The 8,444-nt window shown below is 36.9% G+C and overlaps 1 long non-coding RNA gene across 1 annotated transcript; it reads right to left on the bottom strand.

The window, feature by feature from the left end:
- Window positions 1-6,525: 6,525 nt before the first annotated feature.
- LOC144564829 (uncharacterized) lies at window positions 6,526-8,184 on the bottom strand. Its single transcript, XR_013514752.1, has 4 exons — window positions 8,126-8,184; window positions 6,962-7,560; window positions 6,745-6,857; window positions 6,526-6,658 (listed from the first exon to the last, which is right to left on the bottom strand). It is a non-coding gene; the product is annotated as an uncharacterized LOC144564829 (long non-coding RNA).
- Window positions 8,185-8,444: the final 260 nt, after the last annotated feature.

Below are 8,444 nucleotides of genomic sequence, written 5' to 3'. Positions count from 1 at the left end.
TGTAAGTTCTATCCGTTTATTAACATCGGGAAAATGGAATTGTCTGGAATTGGACCTCCACAGAGGTATTCTCGTGCTCTTCAGCATATAGAATCTCACACCACACGGGAGTAATTGCACTCAACCATAATTTCCTTTGGAAACTAAAAATCCCGATGAAAGTCAAAATCTTCATCTGGCTTATGATGGAGAACAAGATTATGACCCAAAAGGTGCTTCTAATTCGGGGATGCACGGTCCAACCGGGTTGCCATCTTTGTAATTCGACTTGCCTAGAGGAGGTGAATCACATCATGTGGTCTTGCTCTTATGCTAGTGCATTTTGGAGGAGGTTTTTCGCCCATTTCAATTTCACAATTCATAGTGGAGGGGACATTATGGAGAAGTGGGATTTATCTTAGCCAGGGTGCTCCAAGCTACTCGCATTCAAAAAAACAAGGTGTGGTCAATGGGGGTATGGGTCCTATGGCGAGAAAAAAAAACAGAAGGTTGTTCTCTAACAAAGCGAAACCAGTCTACTTGTTGATTCAAGATACCATCCTGGATGTACAATTTTGGTCAAGAGACACTGGATAGGCTTAAATTGGGTGGTACGGCTTACGGATCAATCATTCGTTGCGAAGTCAGTTTTTCTTTCATTTATTTTTATTTCGGAGCTTTTGTAATAAAATAAAATCTGGCATGTCATTTGGCGGCCAAACTTTGTAAATAACCTTTTTTAGTATCAATATATCTGTTAGCGGCATTTCGCCGCCAACCATCAAAAAAATAAATAATTACACATCAAAGGAAACAACTAATGCACGTAAAGAGAAAACAACTTTATAAAAAAATAGTTTACAATGCAAAAAAAAAAATACAAGAAGAATTTAACAATATGTTTAGTTCTTTGTATTTGTATGTATTCAAGTTCTTTTAGAAATTATATTGAAATTTTATTTGATAGAAAATCGGAACGCTAATTATCACAAAAAAAAAAAAAAAATTTGTTTCATATTCTCAATATGCTATATTTATGTAAGAGTAATTATTATATCACCGATATATTTTTTCAAAGAGAAACAGAAAGCTCATAATCCAATGTTATACATTCAAATCATCAAGTTTCCAATATTAAATTTAGAAATATCCAAGTTGTCCTTAAAAATTTTTTTTTTTTTCATTCTTGTACATCTTGATTGACGGGTGCACAAGCATATACGATCACCAAGTATTCATTATCTAAGATGAGCAAATAATGCAAATAGGTTATATACGTTATTAATTCCCTAAAAAAAAAGAATGGGTTAAAGGAAAAAAAATCGACATTTTGTGCATTGATTAATCATACAAAGATAAGAAGAAGAAAATAGTCTACGGGCAAATTGGGTATATAATAAAAATAAATTTATCTCAGCTCTTAATCAAAAGTGTGCTTTCAAAATAACACCTTCCTTTGGAATTTTGAGTTACTTTTATAATATAGTATAAATATTAAAAATTTGAGTTACTTTTATATTATAGTTTTGTTCGATGGTTAAGTGAACAACTGTGTCAATTTCTATTGGTTGAAAAATAATATTCTTACATTTTTATCACTCTTATGCTTATTAAATAGGAAGGTAGTAGAGTGAAAAAAGCAATTACCTCTTAAAAACTTCTCTTAAAATCAAGGTTCTCTTAAAAAACTATGTTTTATATTTCTACTGATTATCAACATTATCGAAAGTCTCATATAGCGGCCATTTTTATTAATATCCCTAAAATAAAAATTAATTTTAAAAATAACCATGTGTGCAATTTTTTTTATTCCTGCCCTGACCGCCTGGGCTTCGGGCGGCCCAAAATACCAAGTAAAGCGCCCCCACTATAGGCGGCCCACAAGGCAAGTGAGGCGCCCCAGGGACGGGCGGCCCACTACCCAATTTTTTTTTCAAATTTTTTTTTAATTATTTTCAATTAGCCATTTAACTGTACCCGTTATTATGTAATACTCATAAAATTATTTTTTAAATGTAGTTTGTTGAAAAGAAAAGATGTTAGTTTTTTAAATGGAAGTGTGGGTCGCAAATAATGTTAGTTTTTTATTATGTAATACTCATAAAATTACGGTTTGTTAAAAAAAAAGATGTTAGTTTCAAGTCCTGACTGCCTGGGCCACGGGCGGTCCACTGCGAATGCCTATTTATTCGTTTTTTCTCTCTCTTCTCACTCCAACATCAGTCTACCTCCCATCTCAAAGGCATAGAGAAGGGAGAAAGAACTGAAGGCGATCTCGGGCGATTTTCTGGGCGACTACAGCTACAGGTAATTTAAATATTTTTTTAATTATTTTAAAAAAAAATTAAATATTTTTTTAATTTTCTAATTAATTTCTAATTAGCCGTTGATTACTGTACAATTAGTCTTTAATTAAGATAATTAGCTTTCCTAATCAATTACTGTCATTTGAAACCCTAGTTACAATGGCTTTCAAAGTTGGAAAAAATAGAGGAAGAACTAAAATCGAACGCGAAGAAAAAAGAACACTTATTAATAATTTTTGGACGGCTAAAGCCTACGCAATGAGGAATTTGGAAAGATTGTTTTCACCCAAAAATAATGAAGAATTTCTGAACACTCTTGATCCATCAATTATAAAAATGCTGATGGAAGGCTGGGTAGACAGGGTCCCTCCACCTGGATGGGGACAGTGCTGCTTATGTGAGCTGAAGGGAGATATGGTGGATATGTTATTCTGTTATAAATGTGGCAAAGCTGTTCACCCCAATTGCATGGACCCGTATGCAGATCCGTTGAATGACGCTCATCTCACTACGTGGGAGTGTCCTACGTGTGTCCGTCGGGCTGAGGAAAAGAAGGGAGCAAGCTCCTCAGCTCGTAAGACTTAGACCCCAATTGTATGTTGTTGTAGTATTTTATGTTTTAGACACTTATTTTATAGACTCGACGGTACTGTATTATTTAGTAATGTATCTGAATTTTATGAATTTTTTGTTGTAGTATTTATGTTGAACATGGGCTGCGTTATTTTTGAATATGCTAGAAATAACTATAGTTCTAAACATAGTTCAACAATACAAAGTTCAACAATGCAATCAAAAGCGCAATTAAAGTTCATTACTTAGTTCAAACCAAACAAATAAGTTCACACAAGCAAAATAGCAAGTTTATCTGCCCCTGCCACGACGTCTCAATAAACCTAACAAACGACTAGTTGTACTGGTACGAGCTGCAGGTGCGGCATTACTTGTAGAGGCTTGGCAACTAGATGATTGGCTCGGAGGAGGGGGGGTTGTGTTCTACCAGTTGCTTCAGCAACAACTCTAGCATTTTCTCTTTCGTTGTGCGCGTTTATGGCATCTGAAAATAAGAACATAATTCAGTTAGTAATATAATAAAATCATAAATGAATTTTGTACAATGCTACATACATGTCGTGCGCCTGTCAGAAACAGAACAGCGACCCCGATTTCCCGACGGTCGCCTACCACCCATCTCGTCCATGGTCATTACAATACGCTTGTGTCTCCTCCTCCCATTTCTTATCCATCCTTCTGAAGAGAGTATTCTATCACCGACATATGCAGGCCACTCATGCTGATCGGGATAAGAATGGAAAGATCCACCCCAAGTGGAAGCAAGATAATCGGTACGATACATGTCAGCAACATAGTGATCCTCGCAGTAGTTCCTCACTCGGCATACCGCCATCACGTGACTGCAGGGTATGTGACTTAGTTGGGGTCCTTGGCATGTACAGGTTACCGCCCTGGCATCTCCGAATTTAACCACGTACTTGCAAGCCCTCTTGACAAACGCCATAGTGTCATCTGGTTTACGGCTGGTAGGAACGTACTCATTTAGATTTTGCACTTCGAATTATGTTCCATCATTACCCATCGGGATCACGGTCATAGTTGCAAATTTGTCCCTGTGTCGTCTTAGTTTCTCCTCCACCCTTGTTGAAAATGACTAGTTTATCCTTATTAATTCTGCGGCCTTAGCACGCCGTTCCTGAAACCATGCATTTAACTTGTATAATGTGTCCTCTACAACTGCAGCCACAGGCAACATCTGGCTCTGCTTGAATACTGCATTCAGCGACTCGGACCCGTTGGTGGTCATAATTCCCCAACGCCAACCTCCATCACAGGATTGATATATTTTCTCGTATGCTGGATCTTCGTTGACATCTCGAGGATTATTTTTGCCCACCTTCATTAGGTAGAGATTTTCCTTTGGTTTGTACTACACAAAAAATAAGGAAATAAAATAATGTAAGTAAACAATTGTACTAAAAAAATCATTTTCTTAAAATACAATAATATATGTAAACAATTGAAATACATGTACCTTTGCAAAACTGCTAGTCATCTCTACCACCCTTCTCGGCTTTTTCTTTCTGCAATTCCATCTAAATGTTCGTTCAACCCACTCGTCGCCCCCGGTTACCTTGGAAAGGTTCTTCGTAATGTGTTGCATACACAACCTGTGCACACACTGGCCAGTACGTGTTGAACAACCGTAATCTTCACGATCAAAAACATATTTTATTCCTTTGTGCTGGTATGATATCACACAGAAAAACTTCCCTTCCCCAATCACCCGTCTTCTTAAAAACTGCATAAAGAATCCCCATTTCTCACCATCCTCTTTCTGAACAATTGCAAACGCCAAAGGCAACAGCTGGTTCTCAGCATCATATGCACATACTATCAGTAGCCTCCCCTCATAACGGCCAGACATGAAGCATGCATCAATGCTGATAACGGGTCTAATGTATGGCACAGCTTGGATACAAGCACCAAAAGCCCATACTATGCCCTTGAATTGTTGAGCTCCCTCTATTAGTACTCCGTCTTTATCAAAAAAAAGGGTCATGCCATCTCTCATATACGGTGCCGACATTTGTACTTGCCATGGCCTGGAGCAATGGTGCCAGATAGCCATATGAATCCTTCCAACTACCGAATATTCTGCAAATTGCAAGTTCACGACCTCTCCACAGCCTGTTGTATTTTGAGATTACATATTTGTATTTGTGTCTGACGGTCATAGCCACCGCCTTGATGCTCATCGATGGATCCAACTTAATGTCCTCCTCAATTGCATCGGCAATTAATGATGCCGTCATCTGCGCATGGTCTGTCCTTGTAGACGCAGACTTGCATGTATGAGGTGGTTCACACTTCTTAATCATCCATGCTTTCCCTGAACCTGCAGGGGTTGCAAAAAGGCAGAACTCGCAGCCCGGGTGAGTTTTACATGGCACAACTAACCTTGTTCGGTCCCTTTTGTGTATTATACATTCCCAGTTGCCGTGAACATGAGTCTCATTTATTTTCTTTATAAGTTCGTCTATGTTGGTATAAATTTGCCCTGCGGCAAGTTCTTTATTGTATTCAACACGAGGACCAAAGAAACTAATGTCTGCCTCTTCGAAAGCTGTGGTGTTGTTGAATGTGGCAACCGGATGCTTATTCCCCCGACCTCTAATCGGGAATTTTTCTGCCCTGGACAACCCTGGTACATTTGCATCACCATCTGATAAGTCATCAGCTTCCCAAACCCCTTGGTATTCATCCTCCGTTTCCATTTCCCTTTCTGGTACGGCATCAATAGCATCTACATCAATATCAATATCAGTTCGATTAACTGGCACCAGTCCTGACTCTGGCATAGTTAGAAACTAGTAAATGCCGGCCACGCGTTGCCGTGAGAATTAAAAATTTGTTTTAATCACTTTCTTTAAATGTGATGAATTTAAAGATTAATTGCATAATTATGTATTAGTTAATAATGAGAGCAAATGAGAATATTTGTGTTTGATCCTAAAAATATGTTAAGATGATAACGCAATTTTAAAAGAAATATGATCAATTTTGCTGTACAAAAGATATTGAAATGAATTAGAAAATACAAGAAATTGCTGGAAATGGAGGCAGCAGATTTGCATATTATTCCCAACAGTTGACATCAAGATCAATTTAGGATTATATCATGCTCTAAAGTTAATTCAACCCAACTTGCTCTAAAGTTAACTAAGCTTGGTGATCAGCACAATCTTGATTTCAACTTGATGGCATGCATTTATCTTTAGGCTTGAAGAGAGAATTGATCATCTCAAGCTTTGGTGATTGGGTGTGTACAGAGGCCCTATACTTGGAAATTAGTGGCTACTGTCTGGAACTGACAACCTACAACATTCAAAACAAATTAAGATATCATAATTATGTATTAGTTTATTTATTTGGGTATCCTCAACCTGGAGTACAGAATTCATGCCATCAAGCTGTTTTCACCATAAGAAAACTCACAGTGAGCAAGTTTGACAGATACTAATATTGGTTAAAAGCAAACGTATCCCGGAATTGAAAACGTGGCTATCAGAATTTGCTTACCTTAGCATTAATTGGAGCAAAGAACTTTGTGACAATGCCAAAATCAGCAAGGCACTTGCGCTTCCATGGGCCTTAACAAACCAATCCTTGTAGGAAACAAGTTCATAATTGAAACAAGGAACTAACCATAGATATCAAAGTTCTTCCTCTAAGGGAGAAGACATAACAGGGAGCTTAGTTTTTTCTTGCTCAAACATTTCTTCCACTCTAACATTCAGACCAGTGCCTCACATGTTCTGTCCCTATTTAAAGACATCAAAAGGCTAATCAATTTTCTGCACACAAAGAAAGAACAACTAATAAAAAAAATAGAGAACAAAAAAATACTATCATGATTCATGAATAAAATAACAAAACTAACCACTCCTTTCATTTGACCACATCATATGAGATCGCTCGCTAAATTCCTCACTTAACACTGGGCCGAAAAGTTCACCACAACCCAGCGACCGACACACATGGCCGGATCAGTGTCTGTATATAGAAAGTATATTGAAAAAAAAAATGATTTTTCGACATGAGCACAGAAAATTGACAGTATTTAAAGCAATGAATTATTAACACACAGAAATGAATACCTTCTTGTTGAAGTTCCAGCGGCCATCGCGAGGAAAGAAATCGCCTCCGTTTCTGGTTTTAAGTTGTTATTTACAACATCAAAGTACAATAAGACAGGAGTAACGTACAATTAAGAAATGGTTTGTTCAAAGCAACTATGGTCGTGACACTGGGATTTAAGTATGAGAAGCAATCGTTCTTTGAAACCGATATAAAATTGCAAGATATGTGGAATGAATAAATGGTCATGGCACTGGTTTCCTATCTCTCGCTACTTTTTATCATAATAAGCTAACTACTATCAAAACTTGTTGTTAAGAGTTCTGAACAGTGTCAGACTGAATAGACTAATACTTGCTTCACTTTATATATTCACAATCATTATTGTATGGCACAGACATGCCATCATAGTTTTGGGTACTATTGACCATCCCGTTTTGCTCACAATCACTCGTGATGCAGGATAATAGAACATATCATAGAGAGAGAGAGAGAGAGAGAGAGGAGCATACGTGATGCAGTTTTCATGAGCACCTCCACAGGATTTTGATGGCTCGACAGTATCGTTGCTTGGCACTTGTTTAGATGACCTGTACAATTTTCGAAATGCTTCTGACAACTGCATTAAAAATAGAAAAAAGAAAGTAAAAAGGAAGTTAACAAAATGCTCTTTTTTTTCTTTCTCGGAGATCTTGAGCCTATTTTTATTGCAATCAAGTTTTAATCTGATATTTTTGGTGTCAATGAAGAGATATATTGCCTACTAAAGAACGTCTACATATTTCCAGAGGTTGTAATTTAATACATCCAGGCTCAATTATTTTATACCTAATAACAATTTATATCAATATATACTTCCTGTCATATGGAGCAAAAAAGGAAATAGCAAGTTCAAGAGTTGTACAGTTAAACACAGACTGTACAACATCAATTTTAGATATGACATACATCATGTTCTCATATTTATTAAGGAACCTCTTTCACTGTTATTCCAGTCAAAATGATTAAATTTTAAGAATTGACAACAAAAATGATCTGGAAAGCTAAAGGAACCCTAGTACACCTCTTTTATCTTGATTAATTTCAATTGAAGGATAATTGAAGGATAGTAATAGTTTTTAACGATATAAAAAGCTGTAAAAAGAACAATGGACAAAACAAAGTTAAAATGAATGAAGTTGTACCTGTGAGGCTCTTGAACTTGAGGGAGTTGCCTTCCTCTGATCCAAGTATTTGGTGAAGCTTCTACAAGAAAAATAAATATATATTTAAAGAATAAAAAGGCAGTAATTTGGTATTGGCAGTAATTTGGTATTGTCTTCATTAATTTTCCTTCCAATTAGTTAATATTATGATTCGGACATGGGTTTTTTTTCTTCAATCAAAGATACAAAAGATGCACAGTAGGTATGTACGATACTCACCATAGGTCCAGTATGTATGCGGAGAGGAAAGGCCGCGACCGGAGAGGGACAACAGTTCCCCCATTAGGTTTTGAGAGGG

Source organism: Carex rostrata, chromosome 1, assembly GCF_964058835.1.
Source record: "Carex rostrata chromosome 1, lpCarRost1.2, whole genome shotgun sequence".
Classification (NCBI taxonomy): domain Eukaryota; kingdom Viridiplantae; phylum Streptophyta; class Magnoliopsida; order Poales; family Cyperaceae; genus Carex; species Carex rostrata.
Note: the sequence above shows the minus strand (reverse complement) of the source record. Positions and strands in the feature narration are given on the sequence as shown.